Raw genomic sequence first — 13,011 nt, forward strand, 5'->3', positions numbered from 1 at the left:
ACGCCGGGGAAATTTTCTTGGGGCGAACACTTGAAATTCTCGTTCCGTGTCCCTCAGGGTTTTTAAAGAAATTTGCAACAGCAGTTTTACTACGCCTAATCTCACCAGCGATGGCACGTTGAGAGAGACCTTGCTTTTGCAGTTCGACAATTCTGCCACGTTCAAACTCTGTCAACTCTTTTGCCTTTGCCATGTTTTTACCCAATGTAACACAAGAGATGTCAGTGGTAGATGTTGACAACGCTAATGTTTGAACACAAATGACTAAATTTCGTTACGTGTTTACCGATTAACGCTTCGTTTCAGTATGGTCTTAAACTTTTGATTAGCTAGTATTTAGGTTAATTTCATATCTTCACATTTTCCCTGTTAAATGCTAAAACGTTTTTTATTTTATTTTCCCTTTTATTATTTCCATTTTTCAAAGCTCTACTCAAATAAGTGGTTGAGTTTAACAACGCAAAATGCATATTTTTTTCTTTACGTTTTTGGCCTTAAGATTTTGGCCAGCAGTGTATTCATGTTAGCGAAATAATAAAAATCGTGTAGTGCCATCTGTTGAATAGCATAACAAACGAAACTCCATAAATATTTAACACAATGCAAAAATCATTTCTTTATAATAGGATACAATTTGAAATAATAGATTTCTCCTCAGAACAAGAACACAATTTCCCCTAAAACTGTACGTGAGGGTTTGATTATATCTTTACACACATAATTTTTAAGTATAATACTGAGAAACTGGAGTTCTTAAGAATATTATGTTTTCAAAAAGAGTTCCACTTTTAACATATGTAGTAGTGGTAGTGGTACTTCTCAGAAAATCTATTTTGAAAAAGTTCACTTTTGTACATTTTATTCAGAGAGGTATGAAAACTACGCCCTTATGGCGGTGTTTCTATTACTAGAATATAATTACGATCTAGCAATAACTTCGAAACAAAAGCCAGTTATTGTCTTAGTGAAATGTTTACTCACTGTCCTTCCTATCTCTTCGTTATTCCTTGTGGCACAGCATTAAATCTTCAGTTTTATAACACTAAAAACCAGTTTGTCATACTTCACTTCGACTGCTACAGTAAATCCTACAATACATAATATTTTATGAAATCAGATATAAATTTAGTTTTATGTTTCTTTATTAGGCCCTCTCAGACTCGCGTATTTCTAAAAACAAACTGTTATTTACTTTTTGTTGGTTTATATAAGAGAAAAATATATTGAAGGAAGCGTTTACACATGTGATTGGATATATTCTACAGTAAGTCATGCATTTAGAATGCAGTTTGACGAAGCATAATATTAATGTTACATATTTTAGCGTACTTAGAGCAAAATGATCATATAGATTTCAGTAATTTATTGATATAATTGGACGTAATAAGATTTTGAATGAAAACAGATCTTTTGAGAGCTATATAAGTCATTATAGATTGAATACATATAAGAGTCACAATGCCTATGTTATATTAAGCCTATTTTGTCACGTTTAACTAATGTGATTTATAAGTAAATTTCAAGAGTTTGAATGTAAATGAGTCAAAACAGTTCTTTTGAGAACTAGCAGATCGTAAATTAAATCTGCGTATGCATAATTACAGGAAGCAGGTTAAACCAAAGCTCAATAAATTATTGTTATTTTTTAAAATTTCGCATAAAGCTACACGAGAAGTATCTGCGGTAGCCGTCCCTAAGTTAGCAGTGTAAGACTAGAGGGAAGGCAGTTAGTCATCACTGCTCACTGTCAACTCTTGGGCTACTCTTTTACCAACAAATAGTGGGATTGACCGTTACTTTATAACGCTCCTACGGCTGAAAGGGCGAGCATGTTTGGTGCGACGGGGATTCTTGTTCTTGAGCTGCATTTTGCGTCCATAAGGGCCTTATTCTATTTCGACGATTGGCTAGTGTCCTGCCGGACAACCTTTCTAATCCTCCTGCTCAACGCCGGGGAAATTTTCTTGGGGCGACCACTTGAAATTCTTGAAAAGGGTCTTTTAAGAAATATGCAACAGCAGTTTTACTACGCCCAATCTCACCAGCGATGGCACGTTGAGAGAGACCTTGCTTTTGCAGTTCGACAATTTTGCCACGCTTACACTCTGTCAACTTTTAGCCTTTGTCATGTTTTTATCCAATGTAACAAGAGATGTCAGTGGTAGATGTTGACAACGCTAATGTTTGAACAAAAATGACTAAATTTCGTTACGTGTTTACCGATTAACGCTTCATTTCAGTATGGTCTTCAACTTTTGACCAGCTAGTATTTAGGCTAAATTCATAGTGTTCACATTTTCCCTATTAAATGCTAAACAAGTTTTTTACTTCTATTTTCCCTTTTCTTATTTTCAATTTTTGAAGCTCTATTCCAATAAGTGGTTTAGTCTAACAACGCAAAATGCATATTTTTTCTTTATGTTCATTGGCCTTAAGATTTTGGCCAGCAGTGTATATATTCTATTCTTAATAGATTGGTTCTATCATATTTGTCCTGATATTGTAGTATTTTATAATGCATGAGCTGTCTGTGCTCTGCCCACCACGGGTATCGAAACCGGTTTTTAGCGGTGAGTCCATAGCCGTATACTTGTGTTCCCTAACCTTTCTCTTTTGTATGTTTATTTATCTATAGTACTCCTATTAGCTTAGCAGTAAATCAGTGACTTATAATGTTAAATATTGAGTTTCAATATCCGCAATGGGTAGCTCACAGACAGCTTGTTGTTTTTATAACAAACGGACAAACCCCTTTATAATAAAAATGAATTTGTAATTGATATAAAAAGTTAATAAATAAACCCAAAGTTTGAAGTTGCACTAAAACTGGTCAAAGAAGAAAAAATTTAGTTTAATAAAAATTCCAACTCGTATAATGTGACCATTCTTCTAAATAGTGATCAGAAAGATTCCGTGTGTGTGAAGCAGAAACATTTATAACAATTTATGTTAACGGCCTTTATTACAGGCTGTGAACGAAAATGCATGTTTACTATGTACTGAGTGGGAAAAAAAAAGAACATTTAATCTTGAAATATGTTCTTCCTTAATTAGCAGCAGTTACTAATTAACAACTGAAAATATTAATAGCTTTTTTTTTGGAAATATTTAAGTTATATTTAATTTTGTGAAGTATACTTTTGATATTACTTAATACATTGTTTGTAAGTCATTACTTCTTTATTATAATATAAACAATCAATAGTCATTTACAATAGTGGGTGTCTGGTTGTGGTATTTTATTGGACAAACTCAAAAAATAACTTATATTTTGAGAAAAATAATTATTTTTCTGTTTTGGATATTCCAGCTCAATATACAGGATCTATCAGTTTTAACCTATCTAATTTTGAATTGACAAATAGTTGGTCAACACCAACCCACAACCAACTCTTATGCTACTTTTTCTGACCGAATAATGCGATTTTGCAGCAAACGGACATGAACCATCACCTATCTTGAACTTACATTCGATACACTAACCATTAGACTAAAACAAATAATGATGGAATTAAATGAAAAATATTGGAAATAAAAAAGTATGAACTTTTCACTTAATTATTCAACTTAAAATTATCAGTCGAAAAAAGAATCATTGCCTTGATTTATTTTTATTTTAATTAATTTAAACAAAAAGTATAATAATTTTCTCTACTTTCACTGTGTCTACATTTTTTTTCACGTATGATAATTCTAGTTGGCCTTCTGATGCACCTCTGTATTTCGAAACTGACTAGCCGAGTTCAAATCTGTGCGACATTACAAAATATACCTTCGCACTTTAAGTTGATATGTTACAATCTTAATAGCCAATCCCTTAGTTAGGTGATCAGTGGTATGGCGCTACTGATTGGTTTCTTTCTCTCTGGTCAATAATTAAAAACTAAGGACGGTGACACATAGCCCTAGAGGCTTGACTATAAGTAAATATACAACAAAGATAACGGCTCCGCCGTTCCTTTTTCGAGATCGTATGCGTTTATATTAATTAACGTCAAACTTCAAATCAACGATCCCAATCATTTTCTGTAGTGTGATGAGAGTTCTCAAACATAATGTGCTCATGACGTTTGGTACAAATTCGATTACATTTTAGAGAGTTATTAATTTAAAATCGCGAAAATGCTCTATATCCCATTACAAAAAGTAATTCAAAGTGATCAAGAATCTAGAACTGGCATTAGATCCGGACCAAATTTGTGAAGGGCTCTTCCACGTTGACTTCCAATCTTGTGAAATATTTCCGTATACATCAATTTATTAGTTTTAGAGTCATGCGCGCAGAAACGCAGACAGACAGATCTACATGGACCCTATTGCAGTATTCTTTCCACCTTTTAACCTTTATTATATGTTATGAAACAATTCATATTTTTATTACTGACAATGTTGGAGTTTCAAGTGTTAAACATTTCTCTAACATTTCTGGAATAAACCAAACAATAATTAGTAAGAAATCATGACGGACTCTATATCAACGGGAGTATCTGGTAATTCATAAAACGTAATGTAAAAGATGGACCTGAATAAAGCATAACACTTAATTTCAGTCAAAGAAAGCACCAACTTATTTTCGTTCATCATATAACATATCCAAAATCTTCTTAATATACATTATCTTCAAAAGGGATAAAAGTAAAGAAAAGCTAACATCATGTACTTGGAATTTATCTTTCTAATTTTAATCAACGGACATTGTTTATTGGTTTGTGTATCTGGATTGTAGTCTGAGGATCTGTAACTCGCGTCTCGTTACTGCAATATTATGTTTTATACTTTGAGACAGTGGATGAATTATGTTTTACAGTAAGTGGCAGCTTATGTAACTGAGTATGCTAAAATTATGGATGGTTACCATGGGTGTAACTTTGTTTGAATATTTGAAAAAAACAAATTTTCCATTTTAAATATAAAATCAAAAATGGAATCAGAAAATAAACCCTAATTAAATAAAGTCATTTCTACTCATATTAATTGTATTATTTCTGATTTACATACATTTTATTCGCAAATACTTAATAAAACTAAAATTTTAGGCCTAAGCGTTATGGCAATAGAATACAATTATAAGTTCTCAGAAACAGTTTTGAAGTGTAATAATGCATTAACTAAATGTTATTGTTTATCTTTACTATTTTGAAGTTGGTTTGTTAATAAGAAAGAGCGTTAGTGCTATCGGAATTTCGCTATTGATTATTATACGATAAAACTGGCGTGTATTGTAGAATTTTTTATTCGGCAATATATTTATTTACCAGAATGTATGCATGTTGACGCCCTTCTCAGTACAAAACAAGCTTTTACTTGTTTTTAAAATTTGTTTGGCTTAGTATTTTGTGGTTTATCACTGAACAGAGAACACCCGCAACCATTCGCTACCTGGTGGTGATATTTTTCATTACATTCCTTAAAACATAGCAGTATAGAACTATAGCGATGCTGTATAAAATTACATAGAGACGCCAGGAAGTTAAATGACATCCGTTAAGCAGACAGAAAACTTTTTTTTTCTGTTGCTAAAATTCAGACAAGCTTGCATCCGTGTCTATGAATCCCTGAATATTTTTTTGTCTTTTGACAAAGAAGGCTTTTCCAATAGATGGCGCATTTGACACTCCCACAAAAGATTTGGTGGTAATGTTCGCTTTTCGATCAATAAGACCGGCATCAAACTATTTAAAAACAACAAGGTTTCGTAACTTTACTTTTTGTGCCTCAAAGATTGTAAAACTACAGTATTGTGATAGAGTTTAATTATTCTTCATCGCAAATGAAAAACAAACACAACATTTAATCTTCACGAAATGAGAATGTCAAATAAATTTACTTAAAATTCCTTCTAATTGCATTTAAGGATTTCCGTGACTCAGCACAAAGATCAAATGTTAAAATTTAATATTTGTTCTAAAGGAAATTCTGGCTCATATGGTTTTTAAACGGGAACTATGAGATTTTCTTTGTACTTGAACAAGTGATTGTTCTAAGTGGTTCATTTACCTACCATTAAATAAGCAGTGTGTTTTCTTATAGCAAAACCACATTGGGCTATCTTCCGAGCTAACCGAAGGGAATCGAACCCCTGATTATAGCTATGTAAATCCGTAGACTTACCACTGTACTAGCGGGTGGCATTAAATAAGGAAAACATTGATACAGAGAAAATACAGTAGAAAAAGGTGTCACCTAAAAAGAAATGGTGATCTGAGTTCCATTTGAAGATTTTAATCTCAAGATCACTAATTTCACACACATACAGAGCGAGATTAACTTTCAAAGGCCCGGCATAACCAGGTGGTTAGAGCTCTCGACCTGTAATCTGAGAGTCGTGGGTTAGAATCTCCATCGCACTAAAAATGTTCGCTCTTTCAGCTGTGGGAACTTATAAAGTGACGATCAATCCTTCTATTTGTTGGTAAAAGAGTAGACAAGAGTTGACAGCGGGTGTTGTTGTCTAGTTGCCTTTCCTCTAGACTCTCACTACTAAATCAGGAACGGCTAGCACAGGTATCCATCGTGTAGCTTTGAGCAAAATTTAAAAAAATAACAAAAACTTTTAAATGTGAATTTTAAAATAATCATCGAGCATGCGTACTTGAACAACTACGAACACATGGAATACTTTTGAAACTCACTGCAAGTGAAAAAAAAAATCCGAAATTTACCAATAATTCAGAATAACTTTGACCTATATATCTTTTTCTTTTTTATGTCTGAATTGGAAACTAAATGAACAGTGACGCTAATAAAATATTATTTCCCAAAATATCAGTTATATTTAGTTTGGTTACGGTCTTTAACTACAGTGAATTCTATACAATCCTCTCGATACTGCTAAAATTTTATCTTAGCTTGTTTTAACACCAAGTGAAATCCTGTGACTTAAGTAAACCACGTTTTACAATAGATTTTAATGAGCTTGACTGCTACTCTTTGTAATCAATAACTTACTATGTAGCCTCACAATTTACCTCTGTAAATCATCTACTTTAATTTAAGGTATTATATTTTAATCATCATCTGTGTACCTTCTAACTGCTTTCATTAACTGTTCACTCTGAACTTTGTAACTGAATGTTCACTACATATATTCTTTTGAAACAATCTTTGTGTACTTTAAAGACTTTTTGGAACGTTAAAAATATTTCTTCAAAACGTTTAAAAATCTTTGTATATTTTAATTATAATTTATGTATTTTTATACACTCTATGTGTACCTTAACTGTCACTGCGTATCTTTATTACCAAGTTTCCATGTACTCTTTAGGTTTAAGTAGTTTTTATGTATATTTGTACATATGTGATGCATTTAATTATCTGTGCATTTTCTAACTTTTTTATTTTCTCTTGGCATTTTTTTTTCTAAAACAATCCTTTTGGTATATTTTGAACTGTGTTTGAATACCCTTTAACTTCTATAGTTTATGGGATCCTTTATTAATGCTTTATTAAGACTGGCAATAAGTTAAGTTTCTTTTCAGTTTTAGCTAAATAAATTATTATTTTTATCTCTATCTATGAAGCTAACGATCGTTTATTTAAAAATAAAATGCCATTCGAATTTTTCAAGAATTATTTGTTATATTTTTACGAGTTCCTTTTTCTTTTATATTTCTTTCCGCTCTCTTTGCCCCTCCCCTCTTCCTGTACTGTTCTTTCCTGATCATAATTTTCCCTTCTTTTTTGCATCAGTGATGAAGAAACTAACTTGAAGAATAAAGAAAGCTGAGATCAATAAACCAAAGAAAGTTTACTCTTTATGGGAAAAATCACATTCGATCCAGCATTAAGTTTTATGCCCTTTCGATTGAAACGTTTCCTTGCCATCCCCTTATGTTGTTACCATTGATGCAGATGAGCTTGTGAGCACTATTGTAATGTGAAACTTGCTTCTAACCCTTTAACATTCATATCTTTTTGTACAATTTCAGCCTTCATGGAAAACGCTTCTGTTTTGAATATTACTACTTAACAATTAATGATTCCTATGTTTAGACAACTGTTTAGAATAAATGAGACGCTGACTTAATTCCGTACCAAAATATCGATTTAAAATTATATTATAAAAATATACATGCTTTACACGAAGTGTGTTTTGAGACGTAAAATGTTTCGCTTTACTAATATTTGCTAAATCAGGAAAAGAGTAAACATAAAAAAATTCAGGAGTAACATATTTCCTTGTGATGAAGTCATTAAGCAAGGAATGACACAAGCTGTTTTATCGAACATCCTCTTTTTCTCCTCGAGAAGACAAATGTGATCGTATAACCACTGCACATCATACAAATATGATTAAATACTTCTTCATATTAACAAAGTTATGAGTTAATTTTTTGCATGTGGAATTATAACATTTTTAGAGAAAATCAGCTTTTTAAAGATATCTGATATAAGTAATATTTTTAACCAAACATTTAACCGAAAATATATTAGCTAGCTTTTTCACATAAACATTTTCTAAGACGTATGCAAATTAATTTTAACACAATAAACTGTTGATATATTTTAGCCTGACAATATAAATAAGCATTTTCTTAACGTTTTTTTCACTTATTTTTATTTAAGTATCTTTGTCAGATCTCTCTGATCTTACCAATCCGTAACTATACCTATAAACTAACTTTCTCAAAGACAAATAACTGTAATCATAAACTATTCTTTGCTGAAAGAGTAGCCCAAGAGTTGGCGAAGAGTGGTTATGACTAGCTGTCTTCCCTTTAGTCTTAAACTGCTAAATTAGGGAGGGCTAGCGTAGATAGCCCTTGTGTAGCTTTGCACGAAATTGAAAACAAACAATATAGCATTATTAAATAAAATACTGTACTTGTTTATGGTTACAGAAAAGTAATTAAGTTATTCTGTATTTAATATTACATCAATGGTATTAATCTTTCTTTCAGATTTGCAAGAAGAGCTGTACAGGAGCTATCTGTGCTATCGTCCCTAACTTTGAATTAATGGAATAAAGGGAACGCAGCTGGTAAGTAACACTCACTGTTGCTCTTGTTTGGCCGTATAGTGGATTTGAGTGCTGCTCTGATAGCGTAGAATGCGCTTATGTAGCAGCAAGGAGCGAACTATGAATTCACAGTTCGATCATGCTAACCAGGTGGCCACAACTAGCCGGACGGAGTGGAAACACTCGCTTGATTGTTCTCACTCAGCTCGCTAATTCTGATATTCTAACTACAAGCTAAGGAAAATCATTAAAGAAGTTTTATTAAACATTTATTACATGAATTAAATACAAACATTATGATTATTAGAGACTCACGTGACTCTTTTATCGTAATATGAATAATATGTGTTAAGTATTCAATTGAATAGTGCCATACGTTCATCCCGCCATAAGTTTTAAGCATTACCATTATTTTTGAAATCGTTGTCTATTAGAAACCATTTAAGAATATTTTCTTGGAAAATGTATATGTAAAAAAGGCTGGTTTGGGTTGAGAAAATTGTTTATGTAGAGGAGCAAACAACGTTTCGACCTTTTTCCGTCATTTTCTCAACCCAAACCAGCCGTTTTTACATATACATTTTTCTCTACAAGTGAGTTTTCTCGTCATCACTGATTAATATTTTCTGGGTTGTTGCATACCAGCTCTGTCCATTAAAGTAGTTTGTGTTATTTTCATTAAATTGATAGTGCATAATCATATACATATTTGTATTGAATATGCAGAAACTTAAAAATAATGTTATCATAATTGTCTAGGGATTTCTGTTCCTAGCATCCTATTCTGTCAGACAATACTCATGTATGAAAAATCATGAAAAATTTTTGCTTGGCTTTACGACAAAATAATAAAAACTGCGCTAGTCTAAAGTGTAGTTTAGCCAACACAGAACGACGAGCGTTACAAAATTAGTTACTAACTGTGTTCTCGTGTTTCTGTGTTGGCTAAACTACATAACGATAACTTTTACACTCTTGTAATTTGTTGGCTTACGTTTAAATAAGATATAATAAATAAGAAACACGATGCTAACTGTAGTACAGCTAACTTATAAATAAACTTGTTTAATATCACTGCTGATTCATTCAGTAAATGAATTTATGCTATAGCTAACACTGATTCAATTACTTGTTTGAAACTGGCACCCTAGCAAAAGAAAAAAAAGGCTGATCCACTGATAGTTGATTTTCGTATTTATAATGTAGCATTATTTCTAGATACTTCGCAAAATCTCTCGATCACTATATTCCCAAAAGTTCTAGGTATTCTAATATTAATACAGGACAAGAAAAAAAATGCAACTGTAGCTAAGAAACTTAACGATGCCAATTCTAAAAATAATGTTGAAAATTACTGATCACCTCTAGCTTTCGAGTTATAATAAATATATTCAAAATATTCTGATATATCATGAAAATAATAGGTTTTTCTTTAATAACTTTATTTATTCATTAGAAATTGCACTTAAGAATGTATATTTTGCATTCTTTGATAAGTTCCTTTCATGTTTACAATATGAACAACAGAAATTGACGGCCTCGTGTTTCTTTTATGCAGAAGTACAGTTTTCAGACTAACTAGAGTTCTCGATAAAAAGGCTTCATTCTTGAGGATGACTTTCAGTACCTAATTATTCCATTAGTGCATCAAGATTTGTATAAAAACACACAGTATCTTGCATATTGTAGTGAGAAGCAAAACTATGATGGCGGCTTCAGTAAATTGAAGCTTTGTTCTTAGAGGAAGAAGACTGGATTTTGTTTTGACTGTGCGTGAAGAGAGGCGAGGTTACCAACTGAGTGAATGAAAGGCAACTGAGAGAGGCGTCTCACTCCGCCCCTATTACGCCTAATTGAGTAATTTCTCGAATGTTCTAACAAACTGAGAACGTGAGAATTTCGAGATTCTCAGGCTGAGCAAATGAGCGTGGAAATGAAGTAAAAGTGGTACAATTCCCTACAATTATATCGCGAACAAGTAGTATATATGTACAATATATTTGGAATTTTACATCAATATAATATAATTAATGTTTGATTTTATCGCAAATGTATGCATTTTACCGATTAAACAGTTAAAATAAACTTAATTTTACAGCATAAATCTATTGTGCTGAGTTGATTCCGTTGCATTTCACATAGTGTTTATAAATATTGAGGTATTAGAATAACTCAAAATCTAGAGGAATGGACAAATTCAGACAACATCAGCACCACCAAATTATTCAAAATCATTTGAGTTTTCTCTAGTAACAATTTTTTGTTATCCAGTGTAATTAAATGTCGTGCGCTTTCTATCTGATTTTAGATTAAAACATTGAAAATAAAGCTTATAACAGTGTATATGTGTTCATGCTTAGTAAACATTTTCAAAGAACGAGCTTTTATTACTTTTAACGTTTATAATTTATTTAAAGCAAAAAGTTTATGACATTTATACAGTTTTGCCTTCACAGAACATATATTTAATCACGAATTTGTTAGATTCTTTCTACTCGGAAAATGACTCAAGAAAAAACACACTGTTTAAACAAGTTTATACGTACGTAAGGACTAAGGCAAATTTTATTATTATCACACATTATGATAGTTTGTATGATACATATTTATCTCTCTTTTATAAATTTCCGATAAACATGGTGAGAAGGAACAAAGTTAAGCTATATAACAGTAAAGCAATTCCTTTCTCATCACTCTTTCATTAGAAATCTACGAAAAATCTAAAAAACAACTGAATTAGCAACTGTTTTCTTGCAAGTTACATAAAACCTCGTTCTGTGTAGTTTTAAACAAAGTTTATCAGCAGTCATAAATTTTTAACTCTTCTTTATTATATCTGTTTCGAATTATATGAACCGATAAAGTATTTTTACGAAAACGAAGTCTTAAGATAATAACATAAATTTACCTGTCCAAGATGTGCAACTTTGGCTATGTGAAACCTACGATACGTTGACTGAACTCAAGTAGAGCATGCGCAGAACACAGCACACACTCTGTCGTCCATCCTTCACCACTGTTTACAGAACTGTAACACAAATGTTATTTCAAAACACTTTTAACATCTTGGGAAGTGCGGGTAGTAAAGGTATACCACGCGCTAAAGAAAACTTGCGGTTACTGTTAGAAAAGAACAACAACATAGTTTTATGGATAATAATTTGATTTGTTAAATCTTAGTGAGGTTTTGTTATGTTTATATATTCATCAACCGTCCCCTTGTGTAGGCAACAAGAACAAAGTATACGAAAACGAATTTCTAAAGAGCAATTTAACATTTCAATGTAGTCGCTGGTCTGCAAATTTTTAGCTACCGAATGAAAAACAAAAACCAAGAATATATTAATTTTGTAAAATCAAACAAAAAGCACGGATAAAGTCGCATCTTATCATTAAAAGTGATTAGATAAAATTGTGATTAAACCATAATTTAACATTTTAGCCAATTATACATATCACATATGTTCGTGTTACTTGATGTGAAAAAATGTAATACACTTCAACAACGTGCAGTTTAATGCAACTAGAAATGTCATTGTCCAGGTACAGTAACAAGACGTAGCAGTGATGGAAAAAGAAGTCCCTATTCTTGGTAAAACGTCAGACAAATTTTATAACTTCTCTTGGGAACAGGGTGAGTAGAGCATTTATAATCTTAACCCCTCAGGAATTGGGTGAAGATCATTAGTCATTCGTTTGCTTAAAGTTGAGCACAAAGCTATACAATGGCTACCAAAACCTAGTTTCTAGCGTCGTAAGTCCGAAGATACCCGCTGTGCTACCGGGAGTGTCTATTATGCCATTGTTTTCAAGGTTGAATAATTGTTAGGCTTATATTCATATAAAGTAATTTTAAAAGGTCTTAATCACTTTTATATAAAATTATTTTTCCATTCAGGTATACTTTGCGTCATTCGAAACTTGATAAGTGCTATTATTATATAACTAATTAGATTTATGTGTTAAGATTTTCAAACAAGTATGTTTATGTAGTAAATATGAAGAAGTGTTTTTAATGCATGCGTGTATAAAACGTTATAGGGCTTTCTAAG

General features: G+C 31.9%; 1 long non-coding RNA gene across 1 annotated transcript in view; it reads left to right on the top strand.

Annotated features, from left to right (window-relative positions):
• LOC143258552 (uncharacterized) overlaps window positions 1-12,589 on the top strand; it is a 53,622-nt gene extending 41,033 nt beyond the window's left edge. The window contains exons 2-3 of the long non-coding RNA XR_013032352.1: window positions 8,901-8,980; window positions 12,503-12,589. This is a non-coding gene — a long non-coding RNA (uncharacterized LOC143258552). The remainder of the gene's footprint in view (window positions 1-8,900; window positions 8,981-12,502) is intronic.
• Window positions 12,590-13,011: the final 422 nt, after the last annotated feature.

Source organism: Tachypleus tridentatus, chromosome 8 (assembly GCF_004210375.1).
Source record: "Tachypleus tridentatus isolate NWPU-2018 chromosome 8, ASM421037v1, whole genome shotgun sequence".
Taxonomy (NCBI): Eukaryota; Metazoa; Arthropoda; class Merostomata; order Xiphosura; family Limulidae; genus Tachypleus; species Tachypleus tridentatus.